The sequence below is a fragment of the Bos javanicus genome, chromosome 21 (assembly GCF_032452875.1).
Source record: "Bos javanicus breed banteng chromosome 21, ARS-OSU_banteng_1.0, whole genome shotgun sequence".
NCBI lineage: Eukaryota > Metazoa > Chordata > Mammalia > Artiodactyla > Bovidae > Bos > Bos javanicus.
In genome coordinates, this window is record NC_083888.1 from 20,147,219 (window position 1) to 20,175,133 (window position 27,915).

General features: G+C 45.5%; 1 protein-coding gene across 2 annotated transcripts in view; it reads left to right on the forward strand.

The window, feature by feature from the left end:
• Positions 1 to 4,548: 4,548 nt before the first annotated feature.
• The window catches only part of ABHD2 (abhydrolase domain containing 2, acylglycerol lipase), a 114,101-nt gene continuing 90,734 nt past the window's right edge, over positions 4,549 to 27,915 (forward strand). Inside the window, exon 1 of one of the 2 annotated variants that reach the window (XM_061394408.1) lies at positions 4,549 to 4,716. The gene's annotated coding sequence lies outside the window, so the exon portion shown is untranslated. The remainder of the gene's footprint in view (positions 4,717 to 27,915) is intronic. The other variant, XM_061394409.1, reaches the window with a different exon arrangement.

Sequence of the window (27,915 nt, forward strand, 5' to 3'; positions counted from 1 at the left end):
CAGCAAACACCAGCAGGGGCAAACCTGTTCCCCCAGCACACGTGCAGACATACGTATGGCCACCAAGCAGTACTATTTAAAGACACAACAACTGGAAAACTGTGGAACAGAACCAAATGCACACACACACATACACACACACGTGCACATACACATGAACACACACACATATCCAACTGGCCACAGGTCTAAAGCTCCTTTCCTGCAAGCACAAACTTTTAAAATTTTTTATTTTATTTTATTTTTTTAAATTTTATTTTATTTTTAAACTTTACGTAATTGTATTAGTTTTGCCAAACATCAAAATGAATCCATCACAGGTATACATGTGCTCCCCCTCCTGAACCCTCCTCCCTCCTCCCTCCCCATACCATTCCTCCAGTTCGTCCCAGTGCACCAGCCCCAAGCATCCAATATCGTGCATTGAACCTGGACTGGCATCTCGTTTCATACGTGATATTTTACATGTTTCAATGCCATTCTCCTAAATCTTCCCACCCTCTCCCTCTCCCACAGAGTCCATAAGATTGTTCCATACATCAGCGTCACTTTTGCTGTCTCGTACACAGGGTTATTGTTATCATCTTCCTAAATTCCATATATATGCGTTAGTATACTGTATTGGTGTTTTTCCTTCTGGCTTACTTCACTCTGTATAATAGGCTCCAGTTTCATCCACCTCATTAGAACTGATTCAAATGTATTCTTTTTAATGGCTGAGTAATACTCCATTTTTATTTTATTTTTAATTGGAGGATAATTGCTTTACAATATTGTGTTGGTTTCTGCCATACATTAACATGGGTCAGCCATAGATATACATATGTCCCCTCCCTCTTGAACCTCCCTCCCACCTCCCACCCCATCCCACCCCTCTAGATTTTCACAGAGAACTGGTTTGATCTCCCTGTGTCATATAGCAAATTCCCACTGGCTATCTATTTTACGTATGATGGTGTATATGTTTCCACGCTACTCTCTCCATTCATCCTGCCCTCTCCTCTCCTCCCCACAAGTCTGTCCTCTGTTCTCTACATCTGCGTCTCTATTGCTAACCTGCAAATAAGTTCATCAGTACCATCTTTCTAGATTCCATATATGTGTGTCAATATATGATATTTGTTTTTCTCTTTTGGACTTACTTCACTCTGTATAATAGTCTCTAGCCTATTATAGCCTCTAGTGAGATTCATCCACCTCATTAGAACTGACTCTAATGTGCCCCTTTTTATGGCTGAGTAATAGTCCATTGTAAATATGTACCATGCTATTTCAAATCCTGAAAGATGATGCTGTGAAAGTGCTGCACTCAATATGCCAGCAAATTTGGAAAACTCAGCAGTGGCCACAGGACTGGAAAAGGTCAGTTTTCATTCCAATCCCAAAGGAAGGCAATGCCAAAGAATGCTCAAACTACCGCACAACTGAACTCATCTCACATGCTAGTAAAGTAATGCTCAAAATTCTCCAAGCCAGGCTTCAGCAATACGTGAACCATGAACTTCCTGATGTTCAAGCTGGTTTTAGAAAAGGCAGAGGAACCAGAGATCAAATTGCCAACATCCACTGGATCATAGAAAAAGCAAAAGAGTTCCAGAAAAACATCTATTTCTGCTTTATTGACTATGCCAAAGCCTTTGACTGTGTGGATCACAATAAACTGTGGAAAATTCTGATAGAGATGGGAATACCAGACCACCTGACCTGTCTCTTGAGAAATCTGTATGCAGGTCAGGAATCAACAGTTAGATCTGGTCATGGAACAACAAATTGGTTCCAAATAGGAAAAGGAGTACGTCAAGGCTGTATATTGTCACCCTGCTTATTTAACTTATATGCAGAGTACATCATGAGAAACACTGGACTGGAAGAAACACAAGCTGGAATCAAGATTGCTGGGAGAAATATCAATAACCTCAGATGTGCAGATGACACCACCCTTATGGCAGAAAGTGAAGAGGAACTCAAAAGCCTCTTGATGAAGGTGAAAGAGGAGAGTGAAAAAGTTGGCTTAAAGCTCAGCATTCAGAAAACCAAGATCATGCCATCTGGTCCCATCACTTCATGGGAAATAGATGGGGAAACAGTGGAAACAGTGTCAGACTTTCTTTTTCTGGGCTCCAAAATCACTGCAGATGGTGACTGCAGCCATGAAATTAAAAGACGCTTACTCCTTGGAAGGAAAGTTATGACCAACCTAGATAGCATATTCAGAAGCAGAGACATTACTTTGCCAACAAAAGTCCGTCTAGTCAAGCCTATGGTTTTTCCTGTGGTCATGTATGGATGTGAGAGTTGGACTGTGAAGAAAGCTGAGCACCGAAGAATTGATGCTTTTGAACTGTGGTGTTGGAGAAGACTCTTGAGAGTCCCTTGGACTGCAAGGAGATCCAACTAGTCCATTCTAAAGGAGATCAGCCCTGGGATTTCTTTGGAAGGAATGATGCTAAAGCTGAAACTCCAGTCCTTTGGCCACCTCATGCAAAGAGTTGACTCATTGGAAAAGACCCTGATGCTGGGAGGGAGTGGGGGCAGGAGGAGAAGGGGACAACAGAGGATGAGATGGCTGGATGGCATCACTGACTTGGACGTGAGTCTGAGTGAACTCCAGGAGTTGGTGATGGACAGGGAGGCCTGGAGTGCTGTGATTCACGGGGTCGCAAAGAGTCAGACACGACTGAGCGACTGAACTGACTGAATTGAAATACGTACCATAGCTTCTTTATCCATTCATCTGTTGATGGACATCCAGGTTGCTGAAGGCACAAACAGTTAACATAAAGAGTTAGAACTATGGGGGGGGGGGGTCCCTCACTATAATCCTTTGAGTTTTTCTTTCCCAAAATGAAAAGAATATAGAGGAATAAATAAATGTTGAGGTTAAAAAATTTTTTTTAGGTAGCATGACAACAGAATGAAAAATAGAGCATCAGTGAAGGATTCTTTCTCTTCCTTCAACCTATATGTGAGTTCTCTCAAAGGCAGACCCAAAGATCTGGGGCTAACTTCAGGCTTGAAGGTTTATTTCTATTCACATTTTAGGACTTCCACACCTTCAGAATAGGCAAGGGGCTTCAGGAGTTCCTGACAGATTTTATGCTGATTAGCCTTCAAAAGGATGAAACATGAGCCATTGCATGTTTGGATGGGTGAATAGGAAAAAGGAAGCTCCATTTTTCCTTGTCATAATCCTGAAATGTGTTGGAAAAAATTTAACATTGATACAAATACCACTGCCCATCTCTGGGTAAATCACCATTCCCATCTCACCCTGTGCTCTCTTTCTTCCCGCCCTATGGTGCCTTGGTAGGGTGGCCCTGTCTGCCCTAGAATAGTTGCCTTTCAAGTCAGTCAAGTGTTCTATTCTTGGTAAAAGCACATGCCAATGCAAAAGTAGTTTCAGACTCATAGAATGTTAGAACTGGTCCTAATGCCATAGACCGATGTGTCAGTGAGTGGAGAACTAGTCTTGCCTGAACGCCTGCCTACTCAGTGCCAGGCACTGTTGGTGTTTTGTTGTTGACGTTTAGTCACTAACTCAAGTCCGAATCTCCTGCAACCCCTGGTCAGTAGCCCTCCAGGTTCCTTTGTCCATGGATTTCCCAGGCAAGAATACTGGAGTGGGCTGCCATTTCCTTCTCCAGGGGATCTTCCTGACTCAGGGATTGAATCCGCACCTCCTGTGTTGGCAAGCAAATTCTTTACCACTGAGCCAGCAGGGAAGCCCAGGGGGTTGGGGAGTGGAAAGTTATTAAATCTTCTCATCAACTACTGTTCATCTCAGTTGCCAAAGCAAAAAATCTGGACCTAAGCAGAAAGGTTAAATGACTTGCTCAAGACCATGTAACCTGTACATGCCAACAGAGTTCTAGTTATGATTCCAAAGGCCACATTCTTCCAGTCTGCCTTCAACTGGGCGAGGGTCGTCTTAAGGACAGAAAGAACAGTGGGACAATAACTGAGATCCACACTGCCCCACATGTCCCAATCACATTTCCCTAGCTAGAAGAGGCCAGAGACGGCTGCCTCCTCATCCTTTCCTCCCCTTGCGGCTTGGTGACTAACCTGCCTCCTTTCTCGTGGGACACGACCCCAGATTTTGCCCTGGTGTCCTGGACTACAGGTGCGTCCATTGGTCGGCCTGAAGCCTTCAGACCCAGAAGCTGAACTACCTGCGTGCCTTCCTCCTCCCAAACCCAGACGACACTTGACTCTACCCCGCCCGGCAAGCCAGCTTGTGGTCACAAATGCCTCCCTATTTGCACCCTGCCTCAATCAGCATCACACAAGACCCATCTTTTAGCCCTCCTCTCTTTTCCCTGCCCCCTCCGCGCTGGCTTTATCCTATAGTTCCTTGGCCTATGGGCTAAAGACGTCAAAAATAACCAATTGTCTTGGAGTTCTTCGCTAAGGGCTCCGCCTCCGCTCTGAGGAGCAGGTCCGCTGACCAATGGGCTGCCCTCCGGGCGCAAAGAGAGCGCGGAGCTAGCAGAGCAGCCGCTGGGCTGCCCAATGAACAGGCTGGTTTCCGCGGTTAGGGGCGTGGCAGAAGCGGTGGTCAGGGGCGTGGCGGCAGTTGCTTGGGCGGGGCCGGTAGCGGCGGGAGCTGCACTGGCCAGGGGTTCCGGCTGTATTTCCATGACCGCCGGCGGCAGCCGCGGAGCTGCGGGAGCGCGACCGGGGGCGAGCTGGGCCGCTGTAGTCAACCAAGCGCAGGTAAAGCCACGGCCGAGCGAGCTCCGCTTTGCCGCGATCGAGCCCGCGATCAGTTGGGTCAAACCTCTGAGCCTCGAGATCCCTTGTCCTGGCTCGGCCCATCGCGCAGCTGCCTGAGAGCCCCGGATCCTCAGGGAGCCTGTTACCTGGCGCTGCGGGGGTCCCCAGGGCCGGCGGGGAGGGAGGCAGCCTGGATCACATAGGGTGGGATACGCCTTCCTGAAAGCCCTTTGTCCCTTGAAGCTTCAGATACCGAGGTTGGGGACATCCCCGACTGCGGCCTCCCTACCGGCCATTGGTCCATCAGTGCGCACTTGGGGGGTCTGGGGAGGGGGGTCTGCCAGGCTTGGTGATGGAGATCTGGCAAAAGCATCTGTAAGGAGAGGGCCGAGGAATCTGATTACAGCCCCGATATCCGAAGGGTCTCTGCGTTTTGGGGCTCCAGGGGCATACTCAGGACTGATGGGTTCAAGTTGTAAGGAGGCAGCTTTGACCCACTTGGAGGCGCACTTACTGAGCTCGGCTCCTTGCCAGGCACTGTTCTAGGCGCTTCGTGGTCTTTCCCCACAGTGAGAGCTGTCCAGCAGCACAGGCCCTGCTAGTCGGGGCAGCTGGCATCTCGACCTTGGAAGTGACCAGGCAGAGGCCAAGTGACAGCCACCTGCCAGGGATGCTTAGCCAGGACTCGCAAGGGACGACTGTGCCACCGACGTGTAAAGGCCCTTCTTCATGCATAGATGCACTCTGACTTTGAAGGCCTACCTCCAGAAGAATACTGCTGGGGGCTCACTAGTTTGAAAGAGGGTGTTGAATTCATTCCTAATGAACTGGTGGTCTCACTTTCCAGAGTGGATGTTAGCAAAGAGAACAGACCATAGGCAGAAGATAAGGTTTATTTAGACATCACGAAACTCCTTCCTTTGAACTCTCTTAATCTTCCTGATTCCTGTCTGGTCGCTTCACCTCCAGTGTGTCAGTTTCACCTGCATTCCAGTAACCGGATCCAAAGGCAGGCTCCAAGATCGGAGTCCTGAGAGATGCCTGGAGGTGGGAGGGACTGTAGATTTAGTAGAGTTAATGTGATCTGGCCCAGAGCTTTTCGAGGGCCATTTCATTGCAACCACACAAAGCAGCGTCCAGAAGAGAAACCATACAGCCTCCCTTTCACTACCCTCTTTCACTTGCCTGAATGGAGAGGACATAATAATCTTCTGAAGGTCAGGAGATAGAGGAGGAACCTTAATAGCAAGTGTGCTGCCTGTTGTAGGGTGAATTCGCCTTTGACTAACCCAGTCAGAAAGCAGACCGGTCCATACACTGCTGATTGTCAGCATGGACTTGTGGAATTTTAGAGCTGAAGACACCTTAGGTAGAGCTCATCTAATCAGCCTTCCCAATGCACAGGTGAGGGAATGAAAGCCTGGGGAGGTCTCAGGACTGACTGGTCATCACAGAACCATGACTAAAGGTTAATCTGTTGACCCTGGGTCTAGCAAGTGCATGATTTGTATTTCACTCCTAGCTACTTTTCTCACTCTTCTGAGTTGAAATTCTAGGGGTGGGGTGCAGAGACGTTAAGGGCACAGATTTTGAGGCCAGGGTGCCTGGATTTGAACCCTAGCTTTGCTTTGGACTGGCTATCACCTCGGGCAAGTCACTTAACCTCTCTGTGCCTCTGTTTGTTGCTGTTTACTCCACTCTCTGTGACCCCACGAACCATAGCATGCCAGGCTCCTCTGTCCACGGAATTTTCCAGGCAAGAATACTGGAGTGGGTTGTTGCCATTTCCTTTTCCAGGGGATTTTCTCAACCTAGGGATTGAACCCACATCTCCTGCATTGGCAGGTGATCCACCAGGGAAGCCCGTGCCTCTGCTTGTTCACCTCTGAAACAAGAAAAATAATGGTACTTAGATTAGAGGTTGCTTTGAGGTTTTGATATCAGAAACAGTTAGAGCAGTGCCTGGCACACAACAAACATTATGGATTTGCTAAATATGGTCTTCTATTGCCTTTTTAATCCTTATTTTCTTTGTACTTACCCCCCAGTATTTTCTATCAGGCTCTGATTTTTTCCCCTGCCTCCACTCGCCCAGTTCATTAAACATATTCCAGATTTCATTGTAGCACAGATGTCTGTGGGGTTTTTCAAGTCACATCACATTTTATTTCTTATTTATTGCTTATTTTTCTGTCTTTTATTGAATCAGGTAATTCATTGTCTCTGTTAGTCCTCTCCTTGCAATTATACTCTTTTTCAGACTCCATATCTCGTTCTCCTTAAAAGAGGGCGAAAACCCCCCAAAGTGATAAACACCCTGATGATATCAGTCTCCACGGCATTCTTCCAAATATCTATCCCCCCTGCTCGGCCCTTCGTCCCAGTTGTCAGTGTGATGCAGCGTGATTATAAATGGGTGAACATTTTTAGATTAAGATTTCATGAGCCACTGTATTAAGTGCTTTTCGGAAGTTCAGGGATCGTGTGTCAAATGCATTTAAGTAAGTTACTTAGTCATGGGAGCAGGGAGAGCACCAGCAGCGCCTGCCTTCCCTGGCAGAAGCACAAGTGTGTGACTGATTCTTGCTGGTAATCTAGCTCTTTCACTAATTTCACTGCATTTTTCCTGTTCTTTTCTTGAGCTTGAAATAAACCAGATGGCACGTGCAGTGGAATGGTTCTTTTCCTCTTGTCTTATTTGGGGAAATCCCCTTTCTTTCTCTTTGCTTTCACCTTCACTTCCTTTATCAGCTTCACGGGGCTGATAAATACCTACTCTCAATCTGCTAGCCAATTCCCTTTTCATCGGAAGGTAACCTGTCATCTTTATTTCTTGCAGGAATCTGATCACTTTTGGTTTTTCCCTTCTCTGTTTTTACATGTTTTCTAGAATGAACCAAAGATGATCGCTGTTCATTGATTCGCACCTTCCTTACAGCTGATTCTGAGTTTGGGTTTTTGTTTGTGTTATTTTGTTTAGGACATTCTAGACCTCAGCCATCTTAGAATATTTGTTGTAGTTTCTTTGTGTATTAATATAATATAGGCCCTTTTCTCTCTTGCTTTCTTTTCTTGTAACATCTGGGTGGAAGGGCTTCTCATTTGCTGTTGTTTCTTGTGTGTGTGTGTGTGTGTGTGTCTGAGTTTCTGGGTCATGTCCAACTCTGCGACCCCATGGGCTGTAGCCCGCCAGTCTCCTCTGCCCATGGATTCTCCAGCCAAGAATACTGGAGAGGGTTGCCATTCCCTTCTTCCATTTCCACTTTTTTCCTGGGAATCTCTGGCAGGGACCATGGAGAGTATAGTAGTTCCCCACCACCTTTGTCCCAAGCTCCTGTCCACACCTCAAAATAATTTCTTTGGTCCTAGGGAAGACCGTGGTGAAGTCTTATTCTTTTCCTGAAACCTGGCTCTTTGAAAAACCCTAGGAGAGAGAGCCTTCTAATACAATGGAATTCGTGTGGCAGAATTTCTGCTACAACCTTCTACTTACAACAGAATGATTTTCTTTTTTTTTTTGCAGTGTGGGTTTTGAGTACTTTTTGACCAATTTAGGCGTATAGATGACTGGGGCAAGGGGTGTTTCAGCCTTCCTGTATCATCTTAGGCTATACTGTCCCTAGGAACAGAGTGCAGGGAGTTCATGCCACCTCTTCTTGCGCTCTGGCATGAGGTTCATAGTGGCTCTGCATGTTCTAACCTTTTTGGCTGGTGCTTGACGTTTTTTAACCCACAAGCTGCTATTTCTGTACTGATACCCTGCAGGTGCTGACATCTCCCTTCAGGATCATTTTCCTATCTGCATGTTTGTTTTTGTGGTCTTGGTTCCAAGGCATCATGTTTTTGGATTATATGTTTTCTATTTATAAAAGGGGTGTGTGGACAGGCCACTAGACCTATTGTTACCCATGAGGCTGGCGCACTGGACCCAGCTGGGTGCAGAGCATGTGACCCAAAGAACTGTTTTATGATCTTTTGTGGTAGTTAAGTAACAGCCAGGTAAAGAGCTTATTAGAGAATTAGAACTGATACCCTTGGGTTTGCCTGGTTTCTGATTTTCTTTTGTTTTCTTTCAAGCGGAGGTTCATTAAGTTCAACAAACTGAGCATCTGGTGTGTGCCAGGAAGACAGCTGTCCAGATTAACAAGGGTGTTTGGTTTTGCTGCAGAAAGACTATTCTGGGTTTATTATTATTATTTTAGATTTTTCAGTGTTTGTATTGCAAAAAAAAAAAATTTAGTAGGTAACGCATCTACATGATGAAAGAAAATATTCAAAAGGCACAAAAGTGAGGCAGGAACTACATCTCTGCCCGTCCCTGACCGCCGCCACCTGGTTTTATTCCTTAGAGGCACCACTCTTACTGGTTTTTCGTCTTCCAGAGGTGTTCCGGGCACAGCCAAGATACTTTATAACATCTATTAGCAAATGCATTATGATTATCTTTCCCTTTTACACAAATGGTAGCAGACGATACATGCTATTTGGAACCCTGCCCTTTTCCACTCAGTATTTCTTTGCAGTACAGGAAGAGCTTCAGTATCCTTTTTCACAAAGGTGATCTATTTTAAATATTCGATTCTGTTTCCAAGGCTGCTAAGAACCAGTCTTATTTAGGCAATAGCTTCACATGGAGATCCTAAGGCATTTCTGTGGATGTTGGAGGGCAAATATTTTTCTCCTCTATGTCCTATAGCTCTGAGCCTTGGAGGAGGCTAGGTGACGGGGAGGGCCTCTCCTGAAGGTCCTCCTATGAAGGGAGAGTGGGACATTGAAAAATGAACGTTGGACCTTAGGCCCTTGGCCTGCACTCTGGGCAGAAGGTGCTGCAATCACCTGGGAAAGCTTGCTGTGCTTTCTCTGGTCTCCAGGGAAAGCTCTGGGCCTTCCTGATTGGCCTTTCGGCATCTCTACCACATCTAATCCGTCTCCTACACCCCAGCCCTGGCTCTGTGTTCGCCTTAGGCATCAGAAGGGGAACCCTCCCTTCTTGACACAACGTCCTGTCTGGTCGGCTTTGTTAAGCCCCGGCCCTTCCTTTCCCTCACCCCAGGAAAAACCAGCTCTCACACCTGTGCCTCTGTGAATATAATTTTTTTCTCTCCTCAGAAGTCTTTCCCATTCTCCATATCACTTTGTCATCTCCAAGGCCTCTGAGACTCACATGGCCTTGCTAGGCTCTTGATGATTACTCTAAAGAGAGTTTAGGGGGTCTTTGTGTTTGAATTTTCTCTGGCTGCAATTGTGTTTTTCTAACCACACTGATTTAAACATGGTCTTATGGTCCTCAGTGGCTTCCGTCTTGCCTGCTGCTTTATTTTTCCCTTTTCTTTAAAATCTGCCTTAATCTTCATCTTGTTTTTATTTCCCTCCGAATCTAATTTAGAGTCACCTTGACCTTGCTTTGAATCTTCATAATGTCAGTCAGACAGTCTAACGGAGAATCGTTGCATTCTGATCTTTGCTCCTCCCTAGGCGTCTACATTCTCAATCAGTTGTGCCATAGCTGCTGTGTGATGTAATATGAGAGGGGATGATGTTATCAGTCAGCTTCTGGAGGTAGAATAGTTACAAGCTTTGAAAAACCACCCCATATCTGCATAGTCACGCTAGGCATGTATTTGTGTACTGTTTACTTAGTCATATCAGTGACAACAGTTAAAAAAAATCAGGAAGTCCAACACAGGATTGCCAAATTTTGTTTTTCAAATAGGGAAATAAAAAAGCTCTGTTCTCTTCCATCATCACCGTCATTTCTTAAGAAAAGACATTTTAACACCAAAAATGAGGGAGGGTCCACCTCCCAGAATAAAGAGCAGCCTTCTAAACAGAACGTATTTAGATTGATTAAAAAGGTGGAGGGCTTCCCTGGTGGGCTAGTGGATAAGAATCCGCCTGCCAGTGCAGGGATGTGTGTTAGTCACTCAGTCACGTCCAACTCTTTGCGACCCCATGGGCTGTAGCCCACCAGGCTCCTCTGTCCATGGGGTTCTCCCGGCAAGAATACTGAAGTGGATTGCCATTTCCTCTCCAGGGGATCTTCCCGACCCAGGGATAGAACCTGGGTCTCCTGCACTGCAGGCAGATTCTTTACCATCTGAGCCACCAGGAAAGCCAGTACAGGAGACATGGGTTCAATCGCTGGTCCCGGAAAATCCCAGATGTCATGGGGCAGCCAAGCCCATGAGCTACAGTGAGAGAAGCCACCACAGTGAGAAGCCCAAGCACCCCTACAGAGTAGCCTGTGCACAGCAACAAAGACCCAGTGGAGCCAAAAGTTTAAGTACATAAATAATTGTTTGAAACAGTTTTGCTAATGGAAATTGAATCATGGCATTTGAGAGGGTCTGAAGTAGAGGATTCTATTCAAGGAAGGTTCCACTTTTTCAGTTTCCTTAAACAGTGCCAGCTTTTCTTCTGCTGGGAAACAAGGCCATTCACTTAAGCTAACCTAGCTGTGGCATCATTTGGTGCAGTTTTTGCCCAGTTTCTTTTAGGGGATACAGACCACATAATGTCAATATGTGATGGTGCCGTCAGAGTGATGCGAGCTGACTCATGGGAGTCAGGGTACGTTCATGTCTTACATGTGTTCTCTGGTAGTTCACTGGTTAGGGCTCTGCGCTCCCACTGCCAAGGGCCTGGGTTCAATCCCTGGTTGGAGAACTAAGATCCTGCAAGCTGTGGCAAAAAAAAAAACTAAACCACAGTAATAAAGTGCCGTGTTGTAGTTCTTAAGGAAGAGGCGTGGGGGAAGCCAGGGTGGGACCTCCACAGCTTGGAATGAGGCCCTTTGATGTGATGTCTTTTGAAGTGTATGTTTACACGTATTAAATTCTTGATGTAATATGTCAGGGGGTGGCTCATATTGTTTCTGAGATGCAATGTGACTTTTCATTTGAGTCCCCATGGCACCCTCTGCTCTCCTCCAGCAGTCAGTACCACGACATTCCTTCTGGGTTACAGATATGTCCCAATCCAAGACCAAGGGTATGTCCTTGATTTTCTTTGAGTTCTCCTTAAATTAAGAACACTCAGACTTTTAGAGTTCATATTAATGATAATTGGCAATATTTTAAAGGTATGCCTGGATCACTGGGATGACCATATTATATTAGGGTCCAGCCAGGCCACCTCAGTGCCTCTTATTATTTTTTTAAAAAATTTTTAAATTTCTATTTTTATTTATTTCTTTGGCTGCACCAGGTCTTAACTGGACTCTTAACCACTGAACCTGGAGAAGGAAATGGCAACCCACCCTAGTAATCTTGCCTGGAGAATCCCATGGGCAGAGGAGCCTGGCAGGCTACAGTCCACGGGGCCACAAGAGTCGGACACGACTTAGCAACTAAACAACCAAACAACCAAAATCAACCACTGGACCACCGGGGAGGTCCCTCAGTGCCATTTGTGTGTAAATTTCTGGTAACTTAGAGCCAGGTTAACCTGCTATGAGAAAAACACAGAGACAGACTTAGTGTGGAGAAAAGATGGTGTCACATGAAGCCAAGTGTGCAAATGAAGGCTGAAACAGGGGTTCCAGCAGAGGAAAGTGGTGAAGTCAAGTGTGGTCAATCTGAATTATACTCTTTGGGTAATTTTATTTGTTTTTCTTTGTACATTCATTTTAGTCTCCATAATTGGAAAAGTGCTAAGGTAAATTTATGCCTGGTTTTATGTTTATATGTTTTAAGAAATAGTATAGGAAATAATAATTGAATAAAAGTAATTCAATGTAAAGACTTCTCTGGCGGTCCAGTGATTAAAACTCTGGGCTCCCAAGACAGAGGGTTCGAGTTCTATCCTTGGTCGAGGAACTAAGATCCCACATGCTACTCAGTGTGTCCAATAAATACATAAATTAGAGCTCCTTTCTTCTGGGGTCCCTGCATTTAAAAAAGAAAACAAAGCAATTTGATGTAAGAATCGAATAAAAGGCAGGACTATTTTTTTTCCCATAGAGGGGGCCACCTGGCCCCTGAGTTTGAAATACCCCAGTGGAAATCTAACCTCAAGACAGAGGTTTCCAGTCACATTTGTGTCATGCATGGCTCCTTTCCACATGTTTTTGTTGAACACTTTAGAAATACCCTTTGAGTCTGTTCCTTGCTTTGTTCACTTAACGAGGGGCAATGCGTTTTAGCAAATCTCCGCCTGTATTGTTTGGCATCCTGTTCACTTTTCTCCAATATCCAGCTATGACATTACTGCTCTCAAGAAATTCAGGAAAGCACAGTATTCCCAGGATGACGTGATAGCACTGAAGTGTTTTTTTTTTTTTTGCCCACACCACAGAGCATGTGGGATCTTAGTTCCCCAACCAGGGATCAAACCCTCACCCTTGCCTTCGAAGCTCGGAGTCTTAACCACTGGATCTTCAGGGGAGTCCCTGCTCTGGCGTCTTTCAATAAACATTTACTGAGCCCTCTCTTTGGGGGGCCTCTACCATCCAGGCTCCTCTCTGGGGACTGGACACCCTCTGTCCCACTTTTGGCCCCTTGTTTGGCCCAGAGGTGGATTTCCATGAATGCTTGCTGAGCTTCCAGCCCCTCCCAGCTATAGCTTCCTGTGTGGCCTGGACTGTAGACTTCAGCTTCTCAGATTCTGAATACCCCAGCTGCAATTCCCGTTTCTATTCTGATCATGTAAATAAAGTGCTCGCTCACTCTTGTCAATGACATTAAAAAATGTGCCCTTCTAAATAGTAAGATGATAGAAAGTGCCAAGGAGATGATAGTCAAGCATACTTTTTTCCCAATTTAGAAAACTCAGTCCCTTTCACTTGGTCTGTCATTAATGTCACCCATCACTCTATTTATTGCCTCTACATAGCTGGATGTTACCCTGAAATTGTGAGAGAAATCTTGACTTTGCCACCAAAGAGCCTGTGAGGGGAATGCATATTTCTGGAAGGCCCTCTTTGATGGGAGAGGATGTGCAGAGCTGCTGTCAGTGGAGCCAAAGGGATCAGAATCCATCCAGCTCTGTGAAAGCTCTCTAAGACAGACGGGTGGCTTGTTTCTCTGTATTCCTAGAGCCCTTCCCAGGCCTGGCCCAGGGGGGTCTCCAAGCCTCAGCCTCCTCCTCCCTGGCATTAGTAATAACTCACAGAACTGTCATGAGTACCGAGTGAGGTAATGTCTGAGGACGCACTCTGTAAACAATAAATTCCATATAGGTCTCTACTGTCAACACCGGTGCACTTTGTGACTTGTTTGAGGATTAACCAATGTAATGTATTAATATTTAGCTCACAAGCATTTGATTAACTGTAGAGCTACACAAATAGGAATTTTGTTTTCATCTGGTTCTACTCCTTCCTTTTGAAGAGACAGTGACTTGTTAGTTAGAATTAGCCAGAGAGCACTTACTGGATTTCAGAGTGAGCGTCTTTGACCCCTAATGTGTGAATCATAAACTTTATAAATTCTCTGGGGGAGCTAATAGACAAGCTACGGGTCAGGAATGGGTACGGGAATGTGTAGGATGTCTGTGATCTGCTCATCACCTGCATGAGATGGTTAAATTGGGGTTGCTGGTGATCGCTCACAAGCAAGTTCAGGACCTGGACTAATCAGGCTTGAAGAGATCTACACTTCGGGCTCTGCCCTGGGACCCTCTAGTCCAGTTGGATAAATCAATTTCCTCTTTTGCCACATCTGGTGGACACACCATTGCCAAGTCATCGTGTTTGCATCTAGCGTTTTTGTGGTAACAGCAGGACACTCTATCATCCCCATTTTAATGGGTAAGGAAACTGAGGTGCAAAGAGGTTAAGAAACTTGCCCCAAGTCATACAACCAGTCAGTGGTAGGATTGTGATTCTGGACAAATCGCTCTGCCCCCAAAGCCTGCCACCCTACTGTGAGCAGCCTCACTACCCCACCACCCCTGCACACCTATGGGAGCATCTCCATGAAGCAGAAATCTTTGTAACAAGACTTGTTCTGACCTATTTACACAAACCTGTTCCGAATGTCACAGATGTTTAAGGAAGCATTTTTCCATTTTTCTTAGATATTAAAAATGATCTTGGGGACTTCCCTCGTGGTCCAGTGGTTAAGACCATGCGCTCCTAATGCAGGGGGAGTGGTCAGAGATCCCTGGTCAGAGAACTAAGATCCCACATGCCATAGGGAACAGCCTAAAAAAGATCCCTATTTTTTTAAAATTCCATTAACTTCTCAATCTAGGTTAACCTTAGGATTAATTGTATTCAGATTTAAATTTTCTAGCTCAAATAAGCTTATGCCGACAGTTTTGTTGCATTGGATGTTTTGGAGTAAGAAGCAGGAGCCATGAGTCTTCTAATGGTATTTCAGTATTTATCTGAATGCCAACAATTAATGGGTAGTTTTCTGCTACCTTCTCTTTGGGTATCTTTCCTTTCTTCTGCTACATAGAACAGCCTGTTTATTAATGGCTCAATCCATTAATAAATATTTACAGAGTGCTGCCCCCTCCCTTGCTCCCGTGCTCCACACTCTGAATTGAAACTTGTATAGAATTGTACACTGAGGATTGAATTAGCAGGGCGTGGACCAGAATCCCCAGCAGAGATCAAAGGGACATGAATCATCACTTTTATGTGGCAGTGAGGCTTGCTGATTTTCTAGTCTTGAAGAAGTATCTGGAAAACACAAAGGTAGGAAACGGGACGTTTTTGGGGGCCTGGAGGGGATAGTCCTCAACTGAAGACTCCTGAATACTTCAGCAGATTGTCTAAAAACTACTGCAATGTCATGGCAACTTGGGGCGATGTTCACGAGGTGAATGACAATGCTTGTCCAACATCCTACGGGTCGGGTTACACCCAGCCAAACAAGGGCTTCTCATACCTACCGAGGCACATCTGTCCCCCAGTGGGCCAGCCCACTGGGCTCCACCAGGGCACCATCTTCCAAGCTGTTGTCTAGAATTCCCCCTGGAAGTAAAGCCCTGAAGCTTCTTCCACAGTGACCCACTCCCACTGCTCCCAGACCCATTCCTCCTGTCCTACCTGCCGGTTTCCTGGTTGTCCAGGATCTTCAGGCCTTGGCTCCACTCCTGAGCCCAGCTTGAGGTCTGCACCCACCCCTTCTTTCCCTCTTTTCTGTTCCCTCCCTTCCCTAGATGGCTCTCTAGCCATCTGAGTCCCCCTCCTCCTTCTTCTTGCCTCCTTTGAGTTCCTCCAGTATTCATAGTTGGAACTTAGGATTTCATTCTTCATTATATATGGGTTTGCACTGTTTGCTCATTATTTCCTGGACGCCATGTATTGTACTTCTTTCATAGTCCCCATAGGGCTTAGAATGAAGCTGATGCCTTTGGTACCTGTGGGGAGCAGAGTGGAATGTCAGAAGTGGGATGTAGTTTTGCAAATAGCTCCCCCAGTGATATTGACACACTTTGGGTGGTGGGGGTGGGGTGTCTGTCCCCTACTTTTAAAAAGTGAAAAGTGAAATTGTTAGTCACTCAGTCGTGTCCAACTCTTTGCAACCCCACGGACTGTAGCCTGCCAGTCTCCTCTATCCATGGGATTTCTCAGACAAGAATACTGGAGTGGGTTGTCATTCCATTCTCCAGGAGGATCTTCCTGACCCAGGGATTGAAGCCTGGTTTCCTGTGTTGCAGGCAGATTCTTTACCATCTGAGCCACCCAGGAAGCCCCTACTTTTACAAACCACTGCTTTATCCTTGAGGGTGCATCCAACTTACACAAGTAAATCAATTTGGGGGAAATGGGATCATTTTCCCAATAATGGAGAAACATTTCCCTCATTTCCAGTGAAATCTAACTTACCTTCCAGGAAACTAATGTTTGGCATCACATAGGCGCAGGGAAAGCCCAGCAGAGGAAGACCACCTGTAAACTGAGCTCGTGGCTGAGTCTCTGCTCCCTGGGAGGCTCACCTGCCTTCGGTGGAGGTGGAGATGGACTCAGATCAAATGCCTGCCTGAACAGGCAAAATTTAAACAAAAACCGAAGGAGGAAGGCTGCTGGGCGGAGAACTCTCATTTGCTTAGTGGGAGGACTGGGAGGAAAGTGCAGAACAACAGTGTGACGTTTGTGTTGGATGGACGAGGAGACAGGAACTTTTGAGAACGTGAACCTCCTTCTGTTTAGCTAAGACCTCAAAATATATCAACCCAGAGAGCTGCCCTTTTCATGTCAGAGCCTCTGAATTTTTATTCTTCTAGATTTTCAGGGTCCTTGGTAGAAAGATCTGACGAAGTCAAGCTCAAGACTGCCTAGGGACCAACTCCCCTGTTCTTCATATGTTGAGAACTCCCTAGCTCTTTCTTTCTTTAAACAATTTTATTTGTTTATTTTTGACTGTGCTGGCCCTTCCTTGCATGGGCTTCTCTTTGTGGTGGCTTCTCTTGTTGCAGAGCACAGGCTCTAGCAGCTTGGGCTTCGGTAGTTGTGGCCCGCAGGTTTAGTTGCTGCTCGGCATATGAGATCTTCCCAGACCAGGGACTGAACCTGTATCCCCTACATTGGCAGGCGGATTCTTATCCACTGTGCCACCACGAAAGTCCTCGAGCTGTTTCTTTACATTTTTATAATCTTGAAATATATAATAAGGCAGATTTCCTGTAAAAAGCTCTAAGCATTTTGCGAACCGTGTCTTGAGTGTATCGGTATTTTATAATTACAAAGCATTTTCTTAACCAACATAATTTCACCAACTTCTTTCCCTCCATAGTCTGTAACATAATCTCCCCTTCCCTACTTGATAGAAGAAAAAGTGAACTTTCATGAAATGTAAGTAGTTCACTCAAAGTCACTTGGAACAACCTAAACTCAAACCCAAGGCCTATGACTCTAAAATCTGTTATTTGAAATGAATTTTTAAAAATGGACAGAGGTTCTGAATAGATGTTTTTTCCAAAGAAGATATGCAGATGGCCAACAAACACATGAAAAGACGCTCAACATTGCTAACCATCAGATATACGCAAATCAGAATCCCAATGAGACATCACCTCACACCTGTCAAAATGGCTGTTATCAAAAAGAGAACACATAAATGTTGGTGAGGATGTGGAGAAAGGAGGGTCCTCGCGCACTGTTGGTGGGAGTGTAAACTGGTGCAGCCACTGTGGAAAACAGTTGGAGTTTCCTCAAAAAATTATAAATAGTCCTACCATATGATCCAGCATTTCCATTTCTGGGTATATATCAGAAGAAAACAAAAACACTAATTAGAAAAGATATATGCACACTGATGTTCCTTGCAGCATTATTTACAATCGGATTTCCCTGCTGGCTCAGTGGTAAAGAATCCAGCTGCCAATGCAGGAGACTCAAGTTCAATCTCTGGGTCAAGAAGATCCCGTGGAGAAGGAAATGGCAATCCATTCCAGTATTCTTGCCTGGGAAATCCCATGGACAGAGGAGCCTGGCAGGCTACAGTCCATGGGGTCACAAGAGTCAGACACGACTTAGTGACTAAACAACAAAAATATGGATGTAATCTAAGTGCCCACCAATAGATGAATGGATTAAGAAGATATAGTACATATGCATAGTGGAATATTACTCAGCTATAATAAAGAATGAAATCTTGCCGTTTGCAACAACATGGATGGACCCCGAGGGTACTATGCTAAGGAAATAAGTCAGACAAAAACAAAACACTGTATGATTTCACTTATATGTGGAATCTGAAAAACAAAACAAATGAAGAAACAAAACAGAAACAGAGATAAAGAGAACAAACAGGTGGTTGCTTGAAGGGAGGCGGGTGGGGGGAAGAAGGAAATAGGTGAGGGAGATTTAAGAGTACCAACTTCCAGTTGCAAAATAAATGAATCACTGGTGTGAAATGTACAATGTGGGGAATGTAGTGAATGACTGTTTAATATCTCATGTGGTGATATATCGTAACTAGATTTAAGGTGATCATTTTTTAAAAGTATGGACAGATTAAATCACTTGGTTGTATAACAGGAAGTGATATAGTGTTACAGGTCAGTTTTACTTCAAGAACATATGGGCAAACTCATGGAAAAAGAGATCAGTTGTGTGCTTACCAGAGGCAGGTGGCAGGAGGAGGGGAAATTGACTGAAGAAGGGCAAAAGATACAAACAAAGGTCCTAAGATTAAAAAGCACTAGGGGTGTAATATACAACATGAAATATGAAAGTTGTTCAGAGAGTAAATTCTAAAAGTTCTCATCACAAAGAAAAAGTTTTTTTTTTTTTTTATATTTCTTAATTTTTGTTTCTGTATGAGGTGATGGAGCTTCACTGAACTTATTGCAATCGTCATTTCACGATGTAAATCAAGTCCTTATGCTGTTCACCTTAAACACATGCAGTGCTGTACGTCCAATACATCTCAATGAAAGAAAGAATAAATGGAAGGGAAAAAAAAATCTTTTGTCATTTGATTATACCACAGGGGCTCTTAGGGTAAACTTCAAAATCCCCAGAGAGGGCAAGTGATCTACTCAGAGCTGCACAGCACAGCCCATGCTCAGATTAGGGACTAGCATCACATACCACCAGAAGTACATCGTATGGAGACGCCAATGGGATGGGATCCCCTTCCTCTTCTGAGAGCCAGAATCCAGCACATCTGGGTCCTTCCACTTGAGCTGTGACCTGGACGCTGGGGACAAAGCTCTATTTAGCTCTCAGAAACGGCAGAACTGATGGCAGAGGCTGGGTAGGGGCTCCCTGGAGGCCTGTGAAGCCCCAGAAGGGTGAATGTCTCGAGATACCCTGCCCTTCATTTTTAGCCTAAAGGCCTGAGTATGAGTCAGTGCGTCCTATGGGTCTGCATTTAGCTGGTGGATTTGTCTTCCGGGACGTGGGTACTTGTCTCTGGAATCCACATGACCTTTAAGCTTACTGCTCCAAGCCTGCAGGAGATCCTGTGTCTAGTCCCAGAGCCCGAGGTATATATTAATAAAACAGAAGTAAGTAAAGCATGCCTTACACTGCATACCCTTGCCCCTAGAACCTTCTCTCCCTCTTGGAAGGACAGGGAGTCCAGAACCTTTCCTGCTTTCTAGGCCAAGCCCTGAGGGGAGCTACTGTTCTCACTACTGGCAGAAGGCTGAGCACTAAAGAATTGATGCTTTCGAACTGTGGTGTTGGAGAGGACTCTTGCGAGTCCCTTGGACAGCAAGGAGAGCCAACCAGTCAATCCTAAAGGGAATCAATCCTGAATATTCATTGGAAGGACTGATGCTGAAGCTGAAGCTCCAGTACTTTGGCCAACTAATGCGAAGAAGTGACTCATTGGAAAAGGCCCTGATGCTGGGAAAGATTGAGGGCAGGAGGAGAAGGAGCAACCGAGGGTGAGATGGTTGGATGGCATCACCGACTCAATGGACATGAGTTTGAGCAAACTCCGGGAGATGGTGAAGGACAGGGAAGCCTGGCGTGCTGCAGTCCTTGGAGTCGCAAAGACTGAGTAACTAAACAGCAATGGGCAGAATTCATCATCAGAGGCCAGAGCTGGGAGAGGCCAGGAGCGGATGAGCCCAGCCTGGCCCTGTGGCCATGCGAGTGGGCAGAAGTGTCTCTTCCTAGGGGAGGGGCAAGGGGCTTGACCTGTGGGTTGGTTCTCCTCACAGACCTACTTCCTGCTGCCTGCGTGGTGACAGGCAAGCATCAGGATTATAAAGGGCCACGCGTCATGATCATGCTCCTATTACAGCTTCAAAGTGTGTGTCTTAGCCAAGTACTGTGCACCAATCTGGCTCTGGGGCCTTTGGGACAGAATGCTCAGGAATGGGGACTCCCGATTATTTTTATTCTCTCATTAACTGAAGGTGGCTATAAGTGCTTTGTATTGCAGGTCTGTGTGAAACTTTCTGTTTTAGTGAGTTTCATGGGGTCAATGATTCTTCTTCTTTTTTTTTTTTTAATAAGTTAGAACCTAGAGTTTCGTTTTTAATAAATATTTATTTATTTGGCTGCATTGGGTCTTAGTTGCAGCATGTGGGATCTCCAGTTGCGGCATATAGGTTTACCTGTTCCATAGCGTGTGGGGTCTTAGCCCCGTGACCAGGGAACGAACCTACATTCCCTGCATTGCAGGGGCAGATTCTTAACCACTGGACCAGGGAAGCCCCAGGGTCAGTCACTGTTCAGCCAAGGGCTGTGCCAGGCACTAGGGCTTGCCCTCCCACCCCATCCCTGGTTTCCTCCATCTAGAAGCTTGTTTGCTGGGTGGGACCTTTGCCGTTCCCATCGCACGCCCTGGAAGTTTCTTCTGTTTAAGAAGTCTGGAGATGCCCTTCTCTTCAGCTGTACCTATCTCTTAAAAATTCCAGGGACTTCCCTGGTGGTCCAGTGGTTAAGACTTCACCCTCCAAAGCAGGGGTCGATCCCAGGTCAGGGAGCTAAGATCCTACATGCTTTCTGGCCAAAACATAAAATAAAAACAGTGTTAAAACAAATTCAATAAAGACTTTAAAAATGGTTCACTTCAAAAAAATCTTTAAAAAAATTCCTGTGTACTAGGCAATTGGGTTTGTTGGTTTCTGATAAACTGAGATTTTCTTTTGATATTACAGAGTTTAATTACAGTATGTATTTTTAAAGTGTTTTTTAAATTATTTAGGATGCACTGGCTCTACGTTGCTGTGCATGGGTTTTCTTGAGTTGCAATGTGAGGCTTCTCATTGCAGTGACTTCTCTTGTCACGGTCTCTAGGACTCTCGGGCTCTAGTAGTCACGGCACTTGGGCTTTAGTCGTTATGGCATATGGGCTTAGTTGCCCCATGGCATGAGGGATCTTCCTGGACCAGGGATCGAACCTGTGTCCCTTGCATTGGCAGGCAGATTCTTAACCACTGGACCACCAAAGATGTCCCACAGTGTATGTTTTTAAATACAGTGTTGGAGTTACCAAATCTCTCCATTAAAATGCCAGTCATATTAGAAAACTATTGGATCTCCGTAGAGGAAACCCCTGGCTTAGAATTTTGGGTTTGTCCTCAGGTTTGCATTGAATGGTTTCTTGACTGTACAGAAAACAATTTTCCTGTAATTTTATTAAGTGCTTTACCCATTGTCTTCCAATAGAAAGTACTACTCTTTGAGGAAGGCTATTTGCTAATGAGAGAGGCCAGCTCCCTTTCGGTAATTTAGTAAATGCATGTAAAAGGGCTCAAATCAATGTGCCTGCTTAACCGGTGACACAGTCTCCAGCTATTTTTAGTTTAGTGACTTCTTTTGTGAAACCTATGGGTTAGTAGTCAGTCCTGATACTTAAGCACAAGGTTCACACTTCCTCTCATAAGATGACTTTGCTCTTACTAGACACTTGTAGGACACCTTCTGAAATTGCAGCAGGATGAATGCATGAGCTTATGACTGTGGAAGAATATGGTTAAACGAAACTGTTATCACTTGGGTGAGTTTTCACAAAAAGGCAATTTCAAGCTCTTCATTTTGAACACAACTGAGAGTGAGGTTAACCTAAATGTATTTAATCATTTGGAAATCCCCTTCTCTTTACCAAATTGAGTGTGACTCAGAGCATTCCCTTCCCCTCATAGGACCTGATTTGTAAGGAACTAGCAATTGGATCTTCCTGCCACCACCCACAGCCCAGCACCATAGCCTGGTCCCAGGACGCCAGAGCTGGTCCCTGGTTTGATCTGCTGAAGGAAAGGGCCTGGGTACTCGATGCTTAGTGTTCAGAAGTCAATCAGTTAATTAATCAACGTGTCTTGGCATATCTGGAAAATACAATTACCCCTGTCATTGCCAGGGTTCTCCATCAATTTGGGGCATGAGGTGATGGCAGTGGTGAGAGGCAGAATTTCAAAACCAGGTTACCCTGAAGGCTCAGTCCATGGGAGTCTCCTTGGGAGGAGGACACACAGGATTGGAACAGCCTGGCTGTGCTGAGAGGTGGTTCTCTGTGCTGCTGGCCAAGGCACTGACCTAGAGAATTGAAATCTCACTGTGAGATCAGAATGGGGCCGAAATCAGCTCAGGTTATCAAGCGTGCACACGTCTGGGTTGACTAGGACATACTTCAGAACCTTCCGTCTCAGCCCCGAGTCACTGAGCACTTAGCAAGTGCAGAGAAACAGCTCCTGAGGGGTGTCCAGGCTTTGTTCCAGCAAATCTGCTCTGGGCTTGTTCCTCCCCTTCTGTGTGACTGTGTGTGGTGTGTACAGCAGCCCCAATTTCCTTAGTTAAGTGGCAGATAAAGTAGGGAGAAACTGGCCCTTTTCCTCCTGCTTTCTCCCCAAATATGTCATGTTGCCCCCATTTAGAGTTGACTGCTTTTATCTAAGGGCTTCCCAGGTGGCCCAGTGGTAAAGAATCTGCCTGCCAGTGCAGGAGACGAGGTTTGATCCCTGATCCAGGAAGATCCCCTGGAGAAGGAAATGGCAATGCACTCCAGTATTCTTGCCTGGGAAATCCCATGGACAGAGGAGCCTGGCGGGCTCCAGTCCACGGGGTCACAAAGAGTTGGACATGACTTAGCGACTGAACAACTTTTCTCTAAGTTGTCACCAAAAGGTGGACAGATTAGAATGACCTGACCACCATGTGATATGGCCCTTGCCTTCTCCTATACTACTCACAGGGCCTTCTGGAGGAAGCAAGCCTGCCCCAGGCTTACTGTGCTGGCGTGGGGTTTTATTTCAAGGCGTTGAACAGGTTTGCTATGAAAACCGAGCAAGAGTAGATTTACAGGCAGGAAGGAGGTGCAGTTGGAGGAATGGTCTCCGTGGGAAAGGAGGGGTCCCTTGGCAGGAGAGAGGGTGTATGTGTCAGAAGCAGAGGTCCAGGCTGTGGACTGCCAGACCCTTTCAGCATAAACGAAAATGCACCTTGGAACTGTTCATGAACCTTGGTGATGAACATTTACTATCCAGTGATTTATTAAGTGTGTAACATGATTCTGCATTAGAAGAATCGAAAGTGTGTCCTGGGAGTAATCTGAAACTTGTTGGAAGAGCCCAGGCAGTGGATCCACTAGTTATTTCATTGTTGATGAGGCCTCTGTGTCAGTTGGGAAAAGGGCATCTTTTGTGGTACTTGCTACCTGTCAGATTAGTGTTTACTAAGGCAAGATGGAGGAGAGTTTAATGGTGGTGATGGGGTAGCTAATATTTGGGGTTCACTTACTGTATACTGACTTTCCTGGTGGCTCAGTTGGTAAAGAATCCACCTGCCCATGCAGGAGACCCAAATTCAATCCCTGGGTCTGCAAAATCCCCCAGAGAAGGAAATGGCAACTCACTCCGGTATTCTTGCCTGGGAAATGCCATGGACAGAGGAGCCTGGTGGGCTACAGTCCACGGGGTTGCAAAGAGATGGACACTACTGACACTTAACTTACTGTATGTCAGGGATTGATTTAAAATTAACACCTTCGGTTTGCAGACAAGGCCCACAGGAGGTAAGAAATGTGGCCCAAAGACAAATACCAGACCTGGGTGGGGTCAGGGTTTGACACTGGGTCACCTTACTCCAGGGAATGAACCTAAGCATTATCTACTTCAACTAGATTGGATTTGAAAGAGAGAAATCCTTTAAGAGTTTGGTTTCGTTCTCCTTGAGGTGTATTTGACGCAGGACTCATGTCTGTGTTGAAGTTTGCTTGTCAGGTCCTTTGGATGGCAAGGAAAGGGGGCCCTCCGTTCCCAGCCTGTGATACTTCGTCTCTGGGCTCCCTCACTTCACTTCCCTAGAACAGGAGAGGAAAGGATGGTCCTAACAGCTGAATCTCAGAGGCAATGAGGCCAAGCCAGTGAACACTTGGGCCCAGAGTGCAATTTGTCGTGTGCTATGCAAGTAGCCTGGGAGTATCGTGTTGTTAGCTGATTATGGTTAGTATCAGTTGGAACTTGTCTGGGTGACTTTGGAAAGAGTGTGGCAATGGTTCTCGTCAACCTCTTGAGGACAGGGGTATGGAACAGTTGAGTCATGAGAGGTGCTTTGGATCTGTTCTGTCATAGTTCTGGAGGTTAGATGTCTTAAATCAGGTGTCAGCAAGGTTCTTTTTTAAATGAGTTTTTATTTTTTTAGACCCATGCAGCAAGTGGGATCTTAGTTCCCTGACCAGGAATCGAACCTGTGGCCACTGCATTAGAAGTGTGGAGTCCTAACCACTGGACAGCCACTTCCTTGTTGCAAGGTTCTGAGAGCCGGCCGGGTTTTTCTTGAGAGCTCTGAGGGAAATCTGTTCCTTCTGCCCCTCTCCTAGCTTCTGGGGATTGCTAGCAATCCTTGGCATTCTTGGTTCAGAGAGGCATGACCCTCGTCTCTACATCCATCTTCATTCACATGGCCTGTCCTCTGTGTCCAGATGTCTCTCTTCTTTCATGGAAACCAATTGTGGGGTTAAGGGTCACTTGAACCAGTGTGACTGCACTTTAACTTGATCATATCTGCAAAGACCCTATATTCAAATAAGGTCGCATTCATAGTTCCCTGGTGGACGTGGATTTGGGGAAACAGTGTTCACCCCATTATTACCAGCCATTGAGTCTTCTACGTGTGCAGTCTCTGCTTGGTGTTTTTCTCCTTTTCTTCAGTGTAAGTTTTAGGTTTTTAGTAAACATTAGTATTCCAAGGCTGAAACCCCAGTCATGGAGTTGGAATGAATAGGATGGAATTATTGGTGTAAATGGCACAGCTGAAAATATATTACTGTTTGACTTATTTGCAGGAAGAACAGAGGCCCTGAGGGTTGTTAGTTCTTATGAGTTTTATTGTTTAATGGTCCACAAAGTAGACTGGAAAACAGGGCTGTCTCCTGTTACCGAGCACAGAGAGAGTGTTTCCTGTGCTCTGAAGCCAAGGACTGCAACTCTATCCCTCAGAATCTCAGAAATTTTGAGCTGAGAGAGTCCGTTGGCATCATCAACTTCTAATCTAGTCCTCTCCTTTTACAAATGAGTTCTTTAGGGCCCAGCAAGGTTAAGTGACCTCTTCAAGGTCACCAGCTAAGAAGGGGCAGAGCAAGCACAAGGACCAGGTCCCAGACATCTCTCCTGGAATCTGTGCCTCCATCTGAAAATAATGCCCTTCGTCACGGGGGAGCAGTGAGAAGCCCAGGCCCTCGCACCGGTGGAGATGGAGGTGCCCAAGCGTGTCTTAGAGACCAAGGACGATACTGAAAGTTCTTTTCCTGTTGAGCCTTTGGCAACACCTCGGATTACTTTTTAAATGTTAAGATGACAGATGGAATTTTAACTATCAGTTACAGCACCAAAATCCCACTCATAAAAAGACCGTGTTACGGGACCTCCCTAACAGTCCAGTGGTTAGGACACCAAGCTTCCACTGCAGGGGGCATGGGTTCCATCCCTGGTCAGGAAACTAAGATCCTAGATGATGTGTGGCCCAGCCAAAAAAAATAGGAAAAAAAAAAGACTGTGCTGGGAGCAGAGAAATGTGGGGGTTGGAATGGAAGAAGCACTGATCAGGTACACCGTAGGTGGGGTGGGGAAGGGAAAATGTCTGCTTTCCACCTAATGCATACTCAGCCCTAGGCTGCCAGAGGTCCATTTTAACTGAATTTCACTTGCCCAGGAAGGGAGAGGAAACACACAGAGTACGTATGTGCTTAGTCGTATCCTACTCTTTGTGAGCCCGTGGACTGTAGCCCACCAGGCTCCTCTGTCCATGGGATTTCCCAGGCAAGAATACTGGAGTAGGTTGTCATGTCCTCCTCCAGGGGATCTTCCCAACCCGGAGATTGAACCCATGTCTCTTGTGTCTCCTGCATTGCGGGCCAGTTCTTTACCCACTGAGCCATCGGGGAAGCCACCAAAAGTTCAATAGAAGCTAAGTTTGTTATGGCTGTAACAAGTGCAGAATATTAATTTTTAGTGGCAGGTCGAACTTAGAAAGAAGACCATAAAATAAAATGCAGTAAGAGAAATGCACATGAATATCAAAGAGTCAGTCCACACCTGCCAGTTAATTCCTGGTTTAACGTATATAGTGCGCATGTATGCATGCACACGTGAAGAATCTCCCTCACACAGACTCACACACACACTTCTTCTGAATCCACACTTCACTCACGCCCAGTTCTAATTCTAGCTGCGCCATAAGTCCTTTCCCCACTTTTTTTTTCCCTGGACTGCTTATTCTTGTCCCCAAGTTTCTAAAGTCAGTGTAGCGCTAACACAAACTTCTTTTCCCCCCAGCTAAAATGAGAATTCTATTTGATTGTGGTTCTACACAATGCTTAGCACAGTTCCAGGCACACTGTACGTAGGTCATCAGGTCTTTAAGCCCCCTGAAGTTCAAGGAAGGTGGCCCTAGCCATCTACAGTAGAACCACCCTGCTTCTCGGAGCTTCAGCTCAAGGCTCTGCATTTGGACCATAATAATTAGAAACCTCTCATAGGATTGCCTTCAGGAATTAAATCCAATTTTAAACCCTTAGTGTTTTTCAAGGGTTGAGGAAATTAATTCTCTACTGCATTTGCTATTAAAAAATCTTGTAGGAGGACATTGCCTGTCACATTACTCAAGGTCCCCTTATGTAAAGTCTCGAAGAATTTTTTTTTTTTTTAAATAAATTTGTGCCAGAAAAATCCCTCTTTTCTCTGAGTGTCTTCCTGGGAGGTAAGAAGAGTGTAACACATGTTATCTCTGCGTTTTGGAGACTCTCAAGTCTGGCTAGGTTTCCCTTTTCCCCCTGGCAGTCAGAAAGCTCAGATATAGTTTAGACTTAGTCACATGCTTAGTTTTATATATCTTGACGTAGGTATTTTCCTTGTTCAGAGTTTCTTTTCTTTTTAGATTTTGTTCATTGCCATTTTGAAGATATTTTTGGTAACAAAAAAATTGTAGTCATTATGAATTTTGGAAAAGAGAAAGAAAAGTTTGCCTGTGCTCTAACAATAACCCAGCCAGGGTAACATCCATGAAGATTTAGGGAGATAGTAATTCCTCCTGTGTAATTAGAAATTACAGACTCAGAGAGTCTAGAAATAACAGCGGTTGAAATGTGCAAGGGTTTATTCTCTCACAGAAAAGAAATCCTGAGATAGGCAGTCTAGGTCTGACACGGTGGCTCCATGGAATCATCATGGACCCCGAGCCTCTGTCTTTCTCCTCTCCTGTCCTCTCAGTGTGGCTCCTAGAGTGACCTCATGGTCCCTTCATGGCCCAAGATGGCTGTTGGAGTTGCAGCCCTCTTGCCTGCATTCCAGGGAGGCAGGGAGGGAAAAGGGCAGAACAGTTAATGCCTTTTTAGGTGTCTCCCC